Genomic DNA, 18,388 nt, shown 5'->3' with positions numbered 1-18,388 from the left:
TGGAACATATATTGGTAAGTTAGTAGCTAACAAACAGATTTGGAACATATATTGGTAAGTTAGTAGCTAATAAACAGATTTGGAACATATATTGGTAAGTTAGTAGCTAATAAACAGATTTGGAACATATATTGGTAAGTTAGTAGCTAACAAACAGATTTGGAACATATATTGGTAAGTTAGTAGCTAACAAACAGATTTGGAACATATATTGGTAAGTTAGTAGCTAACAAACAGATTCGGAACATGTATTGGTAAGTTAGTAGCTAACAAACAGATTCGGAGCATGTATTGGTAAGTTAGTAGCTAACAAACAGATTCGGAACATATATTGGTAAGTTAGTAGCTAACAAACAGATTTGGAACATATATTGGTAAGTTAGTAGCTAACGTACAGATTTGGAACATATATTGGTAAGTTAGTAGCTAACAAACAGATTTGGAACATATATTGGTAAGTTAGTAGCTAACAAACAGATTTGGAACATATATTTGTAAGTTAGTAGCTAACAAACAGAGTTGGAACATATATTGGTAAGCTAACGTACAGATTCGGAACATATATTGGTAAGTTAGTAGCTAACAAACAGATTCGGAACATATATTGGTAAGTTAGTAGCTAACAAACAGATTTGGAACATATATTGGTAAGTTAGTAGCTAACAAACAGATTTGGAACATATATTGGTAAGTTAGTAGCTAACAAACAGATTCGGAACATATATTGGTAAGTTAGTAGCTAACAAACAGATTCGGAACATATATTGGTAAGTTAGTAGCTAACAAACAGATTCGGAACATATATTGGTAAGTTAGTAGCTAACAAACAGATTCGAAACATATATTGGTAAGTTAGTAGCTAACAAACAGATTCGAAACATATATTGGTAAGTTAGTAGCTAACAAACAGATTCGAAACATATATTGGTAAGTTAGTAGCTAACAAACAGAATCGGAACATATATTGGTAAGTTAGTAGCTAACAAACAGATTTGGAACATATATTGGTAAGTTAGTAGCTAACAAACAGATTTGGAACATATATTGGTAAGTTAGTAGCTAACAAACAGATTTGGAACATATATTGGTAAGTTAGTAGCTAACAAACAGATTTGGAACATATATTGGTAAGTTAGTAGCTAACAAACAGATTCGGAACATATATTGGTAAGTTAGTAGCTAACAAACAGATTCGGAACATATATTGGTAAGTTAGTAGCTAACAAACAGATTCGGAACATATATTGGTAAGTTAGTAGCTAACAAACAGATTCGGAACATATATTGGTAAGTTAGTAGCTAACAAACAGATTCGGAACATATATTGGTAAGCTAACGTACATTATATATTCCGAGAAGTTATGATGTTGTTATTTCTAACCTGTAATACCAAACAGTGAATACTTATGGATACTTCATGTATTATACAGACTGATACAAAGTTAGGTTTGTGGTCCCTCACAAATAACAAACAGAATATAAAAGTTAGACCTGATGTTACACGTTACGATTTCTCTTGTACAAACCTCCAGTTTATTATGTTACATGTTACAGTTTCAGATAGCTTGAAACTGAGTTAAATTGTAATTTAAATCTAGAAGTTAATTAAATATAGAGATGTATTATATTTATGATGTTTGCCAACAAGATTGATGTACAGTTTTCTTTCTTAAGACAAATATATTTTAATATGCAAACAATAATACAATTTTTAATAATGGTTATTACAAATATGATTTATATACAAAAGTTTTACAAATGCACAATATTGAGTCTTCTATCTGACCTCTAATTGAACATTATGTTGACTCTTCATGATGAACAAATTAATTTCGAGTTGAATTAGGTATGATTCTCTTATCAGGGAGCTAGCTAGCTCTCTGCTGATCACATGCAAGTTTTTCCAGCTGAAATTATATAATGTCTTTGTAAAAACACTAATGTCCAATGTTCATCCACTGAAGTTAAATGGTTTGTAATGTGTGAAATCTATAAAAGTTTCCAGTTAAATGTGTAGTTCCTGATTGATAGGCATTAATCACAGTTATAGTTTCTGAGGTTTATAGTATACCAGCTGTAGCAAACCAACAATATACACTGTCTCTTAGTGAGTCACATTTGTTTATAAGTATTAAACAAGTTAGATTCTACAAATTTCAGTTGGCCCAACAATACTGACCATACACTAGTGCTTTCATAAAACATATATTGTTGATTCTCACGCTTGAGAATCTTCTATAAATTTAGTGAATAAATGTGAATTTCACAACACATATTTAAGGGAACAAATTACATGCATTTCTAAATATATATACTTAACCAAAACAAACATTGATATTAAAATGTCACAATGAGTTGTGACAGTTAAGTGACAAGACACAGATTTATATCAAGAACTAATGTTTAATTTCACATTCACAATTAACAATATACTAAACATGAAGATGACCTAGGAAGGTCATTGTTGTTCTCTCCATATCAATAAACGTGTTAATACCCATACCAGCCATTCTGAGATACATTTTTATTTCAAGTGGGTTTCTCGTCATCATGAATATACTAATCGATTGTAAAACTGATTAATTAATAGAGCCAAATGCTGCACTTTAAATATTGTAATCCTTAATGTGAACAAACAATACTAATGTTAACAAATGATATTTATAATACAAATGTGAACTGATGTTGCATCACCACTCTAAATCTTGTAGTTCTTAATGTGAACAAACAATACTAATGTTAACAAATGATATTTATAATACAAATGTGAATTAAAGTTACAACAATACAAGAAATACTAACGTTAACAAACGATATTTATAGTACGAACGTGAACCGATGTTACAACAATACAAGAAATACTAACGTTAACAAACGATATTTATAGTACGAACGTGAACCGATGTTACAACAATACAAGAAATACTAACGTTAACAAACGATATTTATAGTACGAACGTGAACCGATGTTACAACAGCACTTTAAATCTTGAGAACAACAAAATCATGAGAACAACAAAAAATTTTGAATTAAAGGTAAACATTGTCACTCAACTCTTAACAAAAGTAATAATATAAAAGAAATACATCAAAAAGTGAAGGTTTCTGTTAGATACTAACTTAAAAACAATTATGAAAGTAATAATAAACTGAATGAAAACCATCTAATAATTGGTTAAAATCTGCTGAAAAGTGGTGTTATTCTTAAATATTGTAACTATAGAAACCAGGCAGAATCTATTTTCCCAAGCTATATAGAAGTTGTTGGTGATCATTTCTACCGATGAGTCAGCTAATACGTGTATAACCTCACTTACCTTTCAATGAGAGTGATTAACAGTGGATAGGTAAAGAACCAAAACTGAGCAAAATAGTATTATAAAACTATGTATATGTTGTTTTCACAGTCTACTTGCAAAGATCTCCACATTTCTGAAAGCCTTCAAACTTTTACTAAATATGGTGCCCTTGATCCAAACAATCTTTTTTTTATTGAAAAAATATTGTTTTACTCTGCTTTATACTATGTCCTGTCTCTCCGTTTTTTGTACACTGAATCAAAACCAAGAGAATTCAGTTTCACAGTACACATCCTGCTCTGGTCTCTTGTTATTTACGGGTTATGCTGAAACTGTAAAATCAAAAGCTCTTCTGAAAGTACCATATTATCGTTTCATTTTATAAAAATTTAAAATTACATTGAAGAATTTATGGTTAAGAACGTGTTTTGTACAATACTTTATATATTTATTAATTCATTTTTTAAAATTATTTCTTGTTATTAGATATTTCTTTTTTTTTAGAGTTGCAAAACAGCTGTTTGTAGAGAAATTCGTTGTGACGTGGGACCATTTTCCAACATCAGAAAGGTGGCTAAAGTTCGAATTGTTGGGGAAGTTGACACAGAAGCACTAAAGAAGACTTTGGTAAGAAAATATTACACAGGAGTATGCATAAGTAATCTCTTGGTGTTTCATTAATTCTAGAAATAAGCATTGCTTTTAGTTATGTGTTAAATTACAATAATGAAACTGGGCATGTTTTAGCTACTGTATGTAAATGACATATGTATTTGGTAAGTGTATTTTGTTTTGATGTGTTAACATAAAGTGTTATTTACAATAAAAAGAAACCTAAGTCCGTCCAGCCAATGAAGAGCTTGAACTCAAATGTTTTGAGTAAATTATCTTACAGATTAACATCTCTAAAGTGTTATAATTATCTTTTAATTATGGATATATAATACCTAGAATGACAAAGTATGACATATCAGTAATTAATTTCTGTGATAATGCATCACAATAAAACATGTAACAATTTTACAATATTTTGCTTTACTGGCCCTATGCAGGTTTCCAGTAAAAAGCTGTAGGTTATAATAACACATTTCAACCGTATTTTATGTGCCACAGATAATGAGGCCTTTCATCCCTTACTAAAACTTGACAAGTTAACTGATTATGGGTGTTTTGTGATTGTGTTTGTTTTAATGTGTTATTTGAAACCCCCCAGAGAAGGTCAAAACATTGTTCTCTGCTTATCAGTAAAAGTGTTAATACCCATATCAGCCATTCTGAAATACAAATAATAATAAAACAAACATCTCTAATTAACAGAGCCTTTAAATTAAACAAAACTTTTTTTTTAATTTTGTAGTTTATTCGTTTCATTTTGTATTTTCAGCATAGACTTTTAGCAACAATATTATGTTATACTTCTATTGCTAAACCACATGGTATAAAAGCCATTGTTGGAATGCATTGTTACAAAAAAACACTGGCTTTTCTATATATTAGAAGTTGTTCTATAAGGAACCACTTCTTTTTTATTTGTTTTTTGCTAGCTTACTTCATTAAAAAATGTGCACACATGCATGTGGTTAATATAAGTAGTAATACCCAGGTGCACACCCTCTGGGTCTACTTAGTACAGGTGCCAAATTTCAGGATTTCAGGTTTCTAGGTTCTTTCGTCTTGATGCTATGGTGGTCTCACACACACTCAGACTCATAGACATGCCTTAATATTATTATACATTTAGGTCTTCCTTTCTAAACTAAACCAAAACCAATACACTATTTTTAAATTTATCAATTATTAATATTATTTTGGTTACCAAACCAATCAGTCTTGTACTTTGTGGCTTAACAAAATTAGACCAAACATCCATCCCTTAAAAATACTGTGCACATGTCAATGTTTTATTTTGTCATTGAAATGCTGTTAACAAGTGCTATCTAATCCTGCATGTATATTTTTGACTTATATAAATTTTGTGTTGGTTACAGGGAAGAAAAGATGTCATAACAATAAAGTCAGAGGCAAAAGTTTGGATTCCAGACCCAGCAGGTTATGATCCAAATGTACCACCAGACTACACATCCTCTGTAAGAATTATGTTTTAAGTTTAAAGATAATTATAAAATGTTATTGTACATTTCTGTAAAATGAAATGAGCTAGTTGTACTACTTAATATTCCAAAACACAAAGTAAGTTTTTGATATTGTACAAAAAAAGAATTTTAAACTAAAAGTTAGGCTTGCTTAAAAACATTTTCTCATCAACTATTCCTCTCACTAGAAGATTAATCTTTTTTATTCATTGGTGGGTCTGTGATACCTTGAGGATATGACCCACAATGAGCAGTTTCATATTTTATGCACTTGAAACATAATAATCAAATATTAAAGATTAAAACACCAGCCTAATATTATCATTCCCAAACATAATAAAACAACAAATACATTTACTGAGTTTTATTCCATGCTAATATATAATTGTACAACAAATAAACTATAGCCCTTGCATCACTTTTCTGTGACACATATTTGTGTTATAATCATTTTTAAGGCAAAAACTCAACTAGTTCTTGCTGGAGCACCACCACCAATTCAAGTAGCAGCTTGGATATATATTGTCAGCATCATAGTTGGGATTTTCTTACTTCTCCTGCTGGGATATGGGATGTATAGGGTAAGTACCAAGTTGGATATCAGTTGTCAGTGTTATAGTTGGGACTATCTTGTTTATTTTGTTGAAATATTTGATGTATAAAGTAAGTACCAAGTCAGATATCAGCTGTCAGTATTATAGTTGGGACTATCTTGTTTATTTTGTTGAAATATTTGATGTATAAAGTAAGTACCAAGTTGGATATCAGTTGTCAGTGTTATAGTTGGGACTATCTTGTTTATTTTCTTGAAATATTTGATGTATAAAGTAAGTACCAAGTTGGATATCATCTGTCAGTGTTATAGTTGGGACTATCTTGTTTATTTTGTTGAAATATTTGATGTATAAAGTAAGTACCAAGTTGGATATCATCTGTCAGTGTTATAGTTGGGACTATCTTGTTTATTTTCTTGAAATATTTGATGTATAAAGTAAGTACCAAGTTGGATATCAGTTGTCAGTGTTATAGTTGGGACTATCTTGTTTATTTTCTTGAGATATTTGATGTATAATGTAAGTACCAAGTTGGATATCAGCTGTCAGTATTATAGTTGGGACTATCTTGTTTATTTTCTTGAGATATTTGATGTATAAAGAAAGTACCAAGTGGGATATCAGCTGTCAGTGTTATAGTTGGGACTATCTTGTTTATTCTGTTGAGATATGTGATATATAAGGTACATAACAAGTTATCAACTGGGGTATTTAGACTCCCACATTATACACCTTTATACCATTAAAAAAATTCTGATAAAGTATGTATGTACAATTAAATACTTACTTATAAATAGATAATATTTTATAAATACGACATCTTTGAAATTGAAAAGTTTAATTATATAGTATCATTCATTTGTTGTTACATAGAAATGTACTCAACAGTTTATCTGTGCTGCATCCACTTGGCATCAAAATATAATTATTAGCATTGTAAGTTCACAAACATATCACTGGGCCACTAGGAGATCTGGATTAGTCAATGTCTGTGTATTGCAAATGAACTGTAAAATTATAGCAATGGAAGTAACATTCATCAGTTTTTTATAGTGGGTAAACAATATGTAGGATTCCAATAGAATCAATCTTTACGTTATTTTGTATAAATTCCAGTTTTACTTTTTTTAAGTCAATAAAATGTTAGTTGATAAATAAAGTGATGTTAATAAAAGTCATAAACCAAATTCTGGTGTATAATGACATGAGTGAAATTTATAAAAATTGCTTGCACTAAAATGATTGTTGTTCAAGCAATTAATGACACGTGACTGTGTGTGGATAGCAACAGTCACTATGTCCATGGTATTTCAACATGTCTGAAATATCCCAGTAAAAGGCAAGTGGCTTCATCAGTACTGTATACATTTTACTTCAGTTTCACTCATGTCTTTATAAAAAAAAGCAGTCTTTGTTGTAAGCAACCAAAGAAAGAACCATCTTTCTTATGTACCAAATACAAAGAACCATCTTTCGTATGTACCAAATACAAAGAACCATATTTCGTATGTACCAAATACAAAGAACCATCTTTCGTATGTACCAAATACAAAGAACCATCTTTCTTATGTACCAAATACAAAGAACCATCTTTCGTATGTACCAAATACAAAGAACCATCTTTCTTATGTACCAAATAAAAAGAACCATCTTTCTTATGTACCAAATAAAAAGAACCATCTTTCTTATGTACCAAATACAAAGAACCATCTTTCTTATGTACCAAATACAAGGAACCATCTTTCTTATGTACCAAATACAAGGAACCATCTTTCTTATGTACCAAATACAAGGAACCATCTTTCTTATGTACCAAATACAAGGAACCATCTTTCTTATGTACCAAATACAAGGAACCATCTTTCTTATGTACCAAATACAAGGAACCATTTTTCTTATGTACCAAATACAAAGAACCATCTTTCTTATGTACCAAATACAAAGAACCATCTTTCTTATGTACCAAATACAAAGAACAGTCTTACCTATGTATCTGAATTTGTTTTGTGTATCATAAGTAACAGAGCCAGTTTTATCTTTTTAAGTAAATTTGTAATCATTCTCATGGAAGGTTTGTTTCACTTAATTGAATTTTTGTTTTCTTTGCAGTTAGGGTTTTTCAAGAGGAAGCAACGAGAAGACTTAGAAAAAATGAAAGAACAAAGAGATACTGATGAACTAAAACCATGTTTAGAATCAAAAACCAATTATGATAAAGACAGTTTTTCCTAAGTATTTGATCTGTAGAATAGAAATGCGTATACTTGGAATGACTAGTTCTTTTTAACACCACATTTAACTTCTTCTGACACGAATTGTGGACGTGATGCATTTAACTTCCAATGGCATGACTTGTGGCCTTGCCACATTTACCTTTTACTGATGTGACCTGTGGCTCTGGTTGTCAAGGGGATGTAGTAATACTTCCAAGTAAAACCAGTTCTAAGGTTTCATATTCTCTGTTGGCTGTTTTCAGACTTGCAAAGATTATTTTCCACATGAAGTTAGCTACAGAAATTATGTTTAAGTAGTTCATGATTTGGTGTTGTATTTTTTCATTATTTATTAAACAAAGCAATATTCATTATTATTGCAGGTGATACGTAAGCTGAATTGTAGCATTAGTGTTCACAGTAAATTTTCAGCATCTGACGGCCATTACACGTCTAACGTTTGTAGGTAATTGTGGGACTAGGTGCCCATTAAAATTAATTCATAACTGAGAAACAAAAGAGAATATTTGGTACTGTACAGAAAAATGTCATAAACAGTTCTTTTTTTATTTATGTTTCATAATATAAATGATTTATATCCATTTTGTTATATGTAACTGTGGTTAAACAACAGATTGCAATAAAACTTTGTACCACTTTATGAATATTCATGGGTATCTTATATCTAAGTGTTAAACTAATCTTAGATAAGTCCATCTTTAATACGATATGAATGCAAAGATTATTTTTATTCTTAAAATAAGCCACTAACTAGAAATTATATAATATAATGCAGATTAACAAATAACTAATAGAGGGAAATAAGTAACAACTGCTGAGTTCAGAGTGACACTTGAATATAGTGTAATACCACATTAACAAGATTCAAACATCTAACTTAAGTTAGAATCATGGATAGTGTAATACCACATTATCAAGATTCAAACATCTAACTTAAGTTAGAATCATGGATAGTGTAATACCACATTAACAAGATTCAAACATCTAACTTAAGTTAGAATCATGGATAGTGTAATACCACATTAACAAGATTCAAACATCTGTCTTAAGTTAGAATCATGGATAGCATAAGACCACATTAACAAGATTCAAACATCTGTCTTAAGTTAGAATCATGGATAGCATCAGACCACATTAACAAGATTCAAACATCTGTCTTAAGTTAGAATCATGGATAGCATAATACCACATTATCAAGATTCAAACATCTAACTTAGGTTAGAATCATGGATAGCATAAGACCACATTAACAAGATTCAAACATCTGTCTTAAGTTAGAATCATGGATAGCATCAGACCACATTAACAAGATTCAAACATCTGTCTTAAGTTAGAATCATGGATAGCATCAGACCACATTAACAAGATTCAAACATCTAACTTAAGTTAGAATCATGGATAGCATAAGACCACATTAACAAGATTCAAACATCTAACTTAAGTTAGAATCATGGATAGCATAAGACCACATTAACAATATTCAAACATCTAACTTAAGTTAGAATCATGGATAGCATAAGACCACATTAACAATATTCAAACATCTAACTTAAGTTAGAATCATGGATAAGCATAAGACCACATTAACAATATTCAAACATCTAACTTAAGTTAGAATCATGGATAGCATAAGACCACATTAACAATATTCAAACATCTAACTTAAGTTAGAATCATGGATAGCATAAGACCACATTAACAATATTCAAACATCTAACTTAAGTTAGAATAATGGATAGTGTAATAATATATTAACAAGATTCAAACATCTGCCTCCAATAGGTCTAATCATGTATACTGTACTGTTACACTAAAATTCAGTCATATGCTTCACCTCAAGCTAGAACCATGTATTGTGTAATACATTAATATGATTGAACCATATGCAAAGCCAACAATCCTTACCATTTGTTACACGATAAATATTTCAAAAGATGATAAACATACTTGTACAAATTGGTATAAATTGGGGGGTCTCCTTCCTATAATTTATGTAAATTAGTAAGTTACTTACAGAATTTAGATTATGGGATGCTGTATTTGAACCCTTTGTCTGATTTGAAAGAAGGATTTTTTTTTTCTTTTGTCCTATGAGAACACAAAATCATTTCTCCCCAGTCACAACAACTAATCAAGTGTGGGTGACACAGTAGAATGGAAGAAGTTACATGGAAGGGCCACGTTCTGAGATCATGACACAGTAGAATGGAATAAGTTACACGGAAGGACCACTTTCTGAGATAATGACATAGTAGAGTGGAAGAAGTTACATGGAAGGACCACTTTCTGAGATCATGACAGTAGAATGGAAGAAGTTACATGGAAGGACCACTTTCTGCGATCATGACATAGTAGAATGGAAGAAGTTACTTGGAAGGACCACTTTCTGAGATCATGACATTAGAATGGAAGAAGTTACATGTCATGATCTCAGAAAGTGGTCCTTCCATAGTAGAATGGAAGAAGTTACATGGAAGGACCACTTTCTGAGATCATGACATAGTAGAATGGAAGAAGTTACATGGAAGGACCACTTTCTGAGATCATGACATAGTAGAATGGAATAAGTTACTTGGAAGGACCACTTTCTGAGATCATGACAGTAGAATGGAAGAAGTTACATGGAAAGACCACTTTCTGAGATCATGACATAGTAGAATGGAATAAGTTACATGGAAGGACCACTTTCTGAGATCATGACATTAGAATGGAATAAGTTACATGGAAGGACCACTTTCTGAGATCATGACATAGTAGAATGGAATAAGTTACATGGAAGGACCACTTTCTGAGATCATGACAGTAGAATGGAATAAGTTACATGGAAGGACCACATTCTGAGATCATGACATAGTAGAATGGAATAAGTTACATGGAAGGACCACATTCTGAGATCATGACATAGTAGAATGGAAGAAGTTACATGGAAGGACCACTTTCTGAGATCATGACAGTAGAATGGAATAAGTTACATGGAAGGACCACTTTCTGAGATCATGACATAGTAGAATGGAAGAAGTTACAGTTAAAGCGGAAAATTAATTTAAAAATGTGATAAAAAACATTTCTCTTGTTTCAAAGCTTTCACTGGTAATGGTAAGATCTATGTTTACATTTTTCTTTCTCAAGTCTGAGAGGCTGATAGGTGGACAGATGGGTGAACAGCATGCTTCTGTTACGTGAACAGCCCTACATGGCCAGGTGGGTTTAGGCGTCCGACTCGTAATGTAAGGGTCCCGGGTTCGAATCGCCGTCACACCAAACATGCCCGCCCTTTCAGCTATGGAGGCGCTATAATGTTATGGTCAATCCCACTATTCATTGGTAAAAGAACAGTCCAAGAGTTGGCGATGGGTGGTGATGACTTCCCTCTTGTTTTTCCCTGCTAAATTGGGGACGGACAGCGCTTGTGTAGTTTTGCACGAAATTTAAAACAAACAACGTAATCTTATTTCACGTTGGTTTGATTTTTAAATTTTCTGTTACGCGTTTAATGCTCGACATTAATGTTGTCTATAGTTAATTTGGTTTACTTTTTATGTTTCGTTAAGTTTGAATTATTACCTTTAATTTATTCTATTCAGTATTGTGTATTAAACATGCGGAAACGTGAAAGCCACATTTGCAGCCTAAGGTACAAGTTAAATTACATAGATGGCAGCACCATTAATTCTCACCTGAAAGAAAGTAAGTTTTTTTCTACGCCGTTTGTCTAGCGCAAGACTACACAGTTGGCTGAGTTCTGTCCACCACAGGGATTGAACTATGGATTATAGCGTTGTAAGTAAACTCACCGTCGACTCCAGGAAAGACTTGTTTCTACGTAAACATAGATACTCAATCATACGTATAATTTATTATTTATGACTCCAATGATTACCAACTTATTTAATATGAAGAACTGAAAAAATATTTAAAATAAAATTAGAATTTCTCTTTTTTATTAAAATATTTAAAGAGTAAAATTTACACTGTATGACTAAATAACAGTTCGGGAAATCGCACACGTTATTAATAATTCCATTCATTATTATGAAATTAAAACGTTTTGATTCAAACGAAATGCTAGGTAAATCTAATCTTATATCCGTAACGAGTTACTAGGTTTTACAGATATATAGTTTGTTTGCTTGATTCCAGAAATTCGCTAATCGGAGAGATATCTGTATTCATAATTTTAGTTTGACAGACTTAAATTGAAACAACTAGTCAACAGTGCCTTCCGCCGACTCTTTTGGCTACTCTTGTATGATTGAATAGTGGGTTAAGGCGTTCGACTCGTAATCTGACGGTCGCGGGTTCGAATCCCCGTCGCATCAAACATGCTCGCCCTTTCAGCAATGGGGACGTATAATGTGACGGTCAATCCCACTATTAGTTGGTAAAAGAGTTGGCGGTGGGTCATGATGATTAGCTGCCTTCCCTCTAGTCTTACACTGCTAAATCAAGGATGGCCAGCGCCTATAGCCCTCGAGTAGCTTTGCTGTTGTTGTTGTTGTTTTTGGAATTTCGCACAAAGCTACTCGAGGGCTATCTGTGCTAGCCGTCCATAATTTAGCAGTGTAAGACTAGAGGGAAGGCAGCTAGTCATCACCACCCACCGCCAACTCTTGGGCTACTCTTGTACCAACGAATAGTGGGATTGACCGTCACATTATAACGCCCCCACGGCTGGGAGGGCGAGCATGTTTAGCGCGACGCGGGCGCGAACCCGCGACCCTCGGATTACGAGTCGCGCACCTTACGCGCTTGGCCATGCCAGGCCTAGTAGCTTTGCGCGAAATTCCAAAACAAACAACCCCTATAGTGCACCCTCAAATCTCAAAATTCGGAGCGTATTGTTTTTAAATGCGGTAACCGGCCACAAATATTATATCCAGAATCCGACTCGTTAACCGATGGTCACACTCGTTCCGATATGGTCTTAATGCATGGGCACGCGCAGAAATTTTTCCAATGAAGGAGGGGGGGGGAAGCAAAGTAATGTGAAATTGTGAAGTGATTTAAAAAAATACCCCGTACACATATACTGAATGAATCAAGATAATTGTTTCTAATTTTCCAGGGAAACAAGTGCCTCTCCTGCCCACCCCTTCCCTACGGACGCCTACGTTTGTAAATCAGTAAATTGTTTAAATAACGTGTTTTATACGCTATGATACTATTAGGGTGTGGTATTCATACACTAGCACATTATGTAGAAGTGTAATCGATATATTAACGCGTTATATGAGGCACACCTCTTCTTTACTTTAATACGATAACCACAATTATGTTATTCTTAAGTAAACGATATACTTTAGAGGAGACGTTTGTCAGAAATTAATTATTAAAACACACACAGATTTGCAAACAAACACAAAATCCACATATTTACATGTGTAATATGGTGTAATTATTTGATATGTTCAAGTTATTACTGAAGTTCCATATATGCAAAGATAAAATAATAAAATAATTGTCTAAAATACAAAAAAAGCAACAGTTCCTCCGACTTTCAAAGGGGTGTGATAGTAGGTTACTTTTAGCAAGATTCACTATGACATACAGTTTTTTTGGCTGGCTGTTCAAAAGTATGTGTCGTCAAAATTTATCCACGAAAGCAAACGAAAAGGGTTTGGTTTGTTTTGGATTTCGTACGAAGCTACTCGAAGGCTATCTGCGCTTGCCGTCCCTAATTTAGCAGTGTAAGAGTAGAAGGAAAGTTGCTAGTCATCACCACCCACCGCCAATTCTTGGGCTACTCCTTTACCAACGAATAGTGAGATTGACCGTAACATTATAACGTCCCAACGGTTGAAAGGGCAAGGATGTTTGGTGTGATGGGGATTCGAACCCGCAACCCTTGGATTACGAGTCGACTGCCTTAAAGACCTGGCTATGCCGACCCCTCACCAGGGGTTAATTATATATACTAGTTTGATGTAACTTCGAAACAAGCCGGATGCAAGTACAGAAGTACAACCTTAGTGGTGATTAGAAGACAAAAACTGGTCCAAAAAAAAGTACTTGATTCCTGTTGGCAGATAAAAGGGAATTTTGAGTTTTGAGAGATAACAGCTCGATTACAACACTTAAATATCAATTTATAATGTCATAAACATTGTGGTGTTTCTGTCTTTGTCTCCCGCTGGAACAGTGGTAAGTCTTCGGATTTACAACACTAAAATCAGGGGTTCGATTCTCCTCGATGGGCACGATAGATAGCCCGATGTGGGTTTGCTGTTAACACTTTTCTTGTGTAACAGAACTAATAGGTCCTAGGCCTTTTTCATACATTGGACTGGTCTTGTACGACTCATTTTCCATCACATTTCGCAAACATAATCTGTGAACCAAATTAAGAACAAATCGTCACCTTCTGGCATCTTGTGAAGTATAGGCCAGATCGATTTTACAATATTAGAAAAGCGAAGACAGTGTGACCAACCAGTGTATGAAATACAACTACAAATAGTCTGTTATATATATCTGCTTGTTTAATTATTTTGTTAATGTCGGGTTTATTCTTTGTATGCTTGTTTGTTTTTATGCTACTAAGCACTTAATCTTAACGCTTCAGTACTAAGCAAAATCGCCCTTTCAGCCGTGGGGGCGTTATAAATTACGGTCAATCCCACTATTCGTTGGTAAAAGAGTAGCCCAAGAGTTGACGGTAGGTAGTGATGACTAGCTGCCTTCCCTCTAGTCTTACACTGCTAAATTAGGGACGGCTAGCGCAGATAGCCCTCTAGTAGCTTTGCGCGATATTCAAAAACAGACTAAGCTAAATTAAATCAACGAAAGATCTATTTTAGAAAGGATTATTATGATAATGACCCAGTAAAATAAGAAAATTTACAATAAAAGGATCGTAGAACATATATTAGATAATTAGAAGTTCAAAAATAAAACCGAATGTCTCTATTATTTTACATTTATTAAGTATTTTATAGACAAGAGATGTATTATGATATTACTAACCGTTCATATTTTTCTGTGTGTTCTCACGAGTTTTCACTTCGGTGCTTCATTCTAGTGTCTAATTTCTGAATATGCAGATTTCTGAAAAGTGAGGGTTAACCACAGAATTATAGAAAGATGTTTATGTAAAATAATTTGTTTGCGTCAGTTGCTCGTAGGACCTTGTATTTTTTACCTTATTAGCAATAACTTGGAGTCACATAAAAGAAATATGAACAAAAATATCCAGAATTTTGCCACTGTTTAGATCACTATATATTTTACGGAGAAAACGTGCGGTGTCTAACCTAACTATTTTGATCAGATTTTAACACTTGTCTTGAATGCTCTTACAGATTTAAACAATGCATTATTCAGTAAGTAGGCTGAAGACACAAAGTGATTTTAGGGTTAACGAGTAACACATGTATACGTATATCAATATTTGCAAAAAGGATATTTTAACGCACTTTTTATGTGGAACTGGTAAAAATGTTTTTGTTTTTTAAATCAGAAGTGTAGGTTTTTTATGTTATTTAAATAAAGTATACATCTCTTTTATGTTTGGACAACACGGTCAAAGAGGACATTCAAAATACGGGTTTCACAAGGATGACGTCATGCACATGCGCAGTTCCAGCCTAGTTCCACACTAATTGATTTAGTGTTCCAATTACATATCACATGGTACGTTTAACTACGACATGTAAACAAGGCTGTGAGTGTCCGTAGTGTGATGTCACCAAGTTAACCTAGCACGAGCTTGTGACCTACGGGCATCTTTGAGGAAAGGTTACAAAAGTACTTACAGTATTTCTAACAGAATAGCCCTAGACTAGAAATACTGCAGATACTCACGTCGTCTTTAAAACCATATTAGTGGTGTTCGCTAGGCCTAGCACTTTGTTTTATTGCCTATTTACCCTGCTATCACTTATCGATACGTTATAAAGAGAGCTCGTCACATCGATCACCTACCCTGTAACTCAGATATGTAATGGTTTTATTGTGTGAAATAATTTACAGTCACTCAGCCTTAACGTAACAAACGAAAGTTTCTCCTCTTGTGGTCCAGATGTGAAATGTGTTTGTTTGAAAAAAAATCACAAGAAAACGCTAACTTTAACAGAAGTACTCGTTTTCTAATAACATTTCTAAATGTATATGCAATACTTAAGAATGGGTTACATAACACTTAATACATGTGTAATACTGTTTATAACACGAAATAAAAATTCAAACGAAGAGTAAAACATGAATAAACTCCCCTTTTGGCTAAACACCTAAACTAGTTAATATTAATTACATTATTTAAATAATAATAATAATACGTTCTCTAAGTTCTATAATTAAATCGGTTATTTTACCATCAACGTTATTTGTCAAGTTTTACACATATTCATTCTTTTAATTATTTTTTTTTTACATTTTAGATTTTTAGCTACGAAATAAACGACTTTTCTCAAAACATGCAAGTAATTTCTATTTGGCATGTGTCCCTTGGTGAATCAGTGTTTTTTTTAAATTTCGCACAAAGCAACACGTGGGCTATCGGCGCTAGCCGACTCTAATTTAGCAGTGTGAGACGAGAGGGAAGGCAGCTAGTCAACACCACCCACCGCCAACTGTTGGGCTACTCTTTCACCAACGAATAGTGGGATTGACCGACACATTATAACGCCCCCACGGCTGAAAGGGCGAGCATGTTTGATGCGACGGGAATTCGAACCCGCGACCCTCGGATTACGAGTCGAACGCCTTAACACACCTGGCCATGCCGGGCCGTAAATCAGTGGCAAGTTTATGAAGTTGCATTGCTAAAATCCGGGTGTTCGATTCCCCATAATGGACAAACAGCAAACAGTTCATCATGTAGTTTTGTGCTGAGAAAATAGCAAGCACCTTACAATGTCTTGATTACTTATTTGAAGATTTCAAAACCACGTTTTTATGCTGTTGTTTTTTATGACTAAAACATCAAAGTTTCAGAGCTTGATTTTCTACTATTGTAATTCTTTTTTCTCTCTCGTTTTTTGATATATTTAGGTTTTCAAAACATAAATATTCCGATTTAAGTTATCTTGCTAAGTTCTTCAATTTATATGAGCAGTAACATGCACTCATGCCTCCCTCTATGGTTTGTATTTTTATTTTTCACCAGGTAATAAATAAGTTTAAATGTTATACAAATAATTTTAAATTATATGCAAATATGAATACTAAGACTTGCCCTCCACGACTGTGTCTGAAGAACTCCATCTGGTTGACATGACAACTAACATTGTGAAACACTTAGGTTTCTTTTACCTGTAACTTAAAGTGAATTATACACATAGTAATTATTAATATAAACTTGTCCTAACGTTTGTTCGAAGTTGCGTCAGGTTTCACTGGAATTTTTTGGCTTATCATACAGATTAAATGCACACGGTTCTCGGAAAAGATGTTCTTTATGTTTGTTCTTGAACGCAAAGCTATAATTATAAGCGTTCGTACTTAACGCTAGACTGTACGTCAAAAACTCAGATCTCTAAATGTATTAGTGCCGTGATATTCTTCCGCGTTCAAGAAATTACGTTTCTAAGTGCTATTATCACACTAACCTTCCGCACTGTCAACAAGTTTATGAGTATTTAACTAGATTTTTGTGTGTATGTGTGTGCAAACAGACCAAAGTTGTTAAAGTTATCAGGTTATGAATTGAAACAAAAATATCGAGGATATGTCAATGCCACAGTTGTAAGTTGCGAAGTTAATAGGTGATGTCAAGAGAAGATGACATATAAATATTAAACACGTACAAATAAGTCGCTGTGAAGAGGTCAAGGTCACATACGTTACTTTATCAAGGTTCATATTAGAGTTTAAAGGTCATCGTATTATTTGTTAATGATAGACACGTGACCACACTTCAACAGTGTCATTGTTTGTTATACTGTAAAGCATATGAAATATATAATTGTTACTTACCTCTGTTATTGTTGTTAGTCTGTCCCCCAGTGAAACAGCGACACGTTTATGGACTCACAACACTAAAATCCGGGGTTCGATTCCTTGCTGTGGACACAGCAACAGCAGATAAGCCAATGTAACTTTGCTGTGAAACACCCAACAAATAAATCTTCTGAAATTATGAAGACGTTTCTTATTAAAACGAACGAATATCTTGTTGACTGTGTCTTTACTCAAAGTCAAAATTAGCATTTTAACTCTGTTCGTAGACAGTAAAACACACGAATCAGATAAGTCTTCTGTTTGGTGTTCGT

The 18,388-nt window shown here is 33.3% G+C and overlaps 1 protein-coding gene and 1 long non-coding RNA gene across 3 annotated transcripts in view; one reads left to right on the top strand and one right to left on the bottom strand.

Annotated features, from left to right (window-relative positions):
• Positions 1-3,849, top strand: part of LOC143234527 (integrin alpha-9-like) — a 55,995-nt gene extending 52,146 nt beyond the window's left edge. For both annotated transcript variants that reach the window (XM_076471946.1, XM_076471947.1), the window contains exon 24: positions 3,804-3,849. The gene's annotated coding sequence lies outside the window, so the exon portion shown is untranslated. The remainder of the gene's footprint in view (positions 1-3,803) is intronic.
• Positions 1,359-17,608, bottom strand: LOC143234528 (uncharacterized). Its single transcript, XR_013018695.1, has 4 exons — positions 17,486-17,608; positions 15,144-15,224; positions 11,858-11,999; positions 1,359-1,907 (listed from the first exon to the last, which is right to left on the bottom strand). It is a non-coding gene; the product is annotated as an uncharacterized LOC143234528 (long non-coding RNA).
• Positions 17,609-18,388: the final 780 nt, after the last annotated feature.

Source organism: Tachypleus tridentatus, chromosome 12 (assembly GCF_004210375.1).
Source record: "Tachypleus tridentatus isolate NWPU-2018 chromosome 12, ASM421037v1, whole genome shotgun sequence".
NCBI lineage: Eukaryota > Metazoa > Arthropoda > Merostomata > Xiphosura > Limulidae > Tachypleus > Tachypleus tridentatus.
This window is presented reverse-complemented; position numbering and strand designations above follow the sequence as displayed.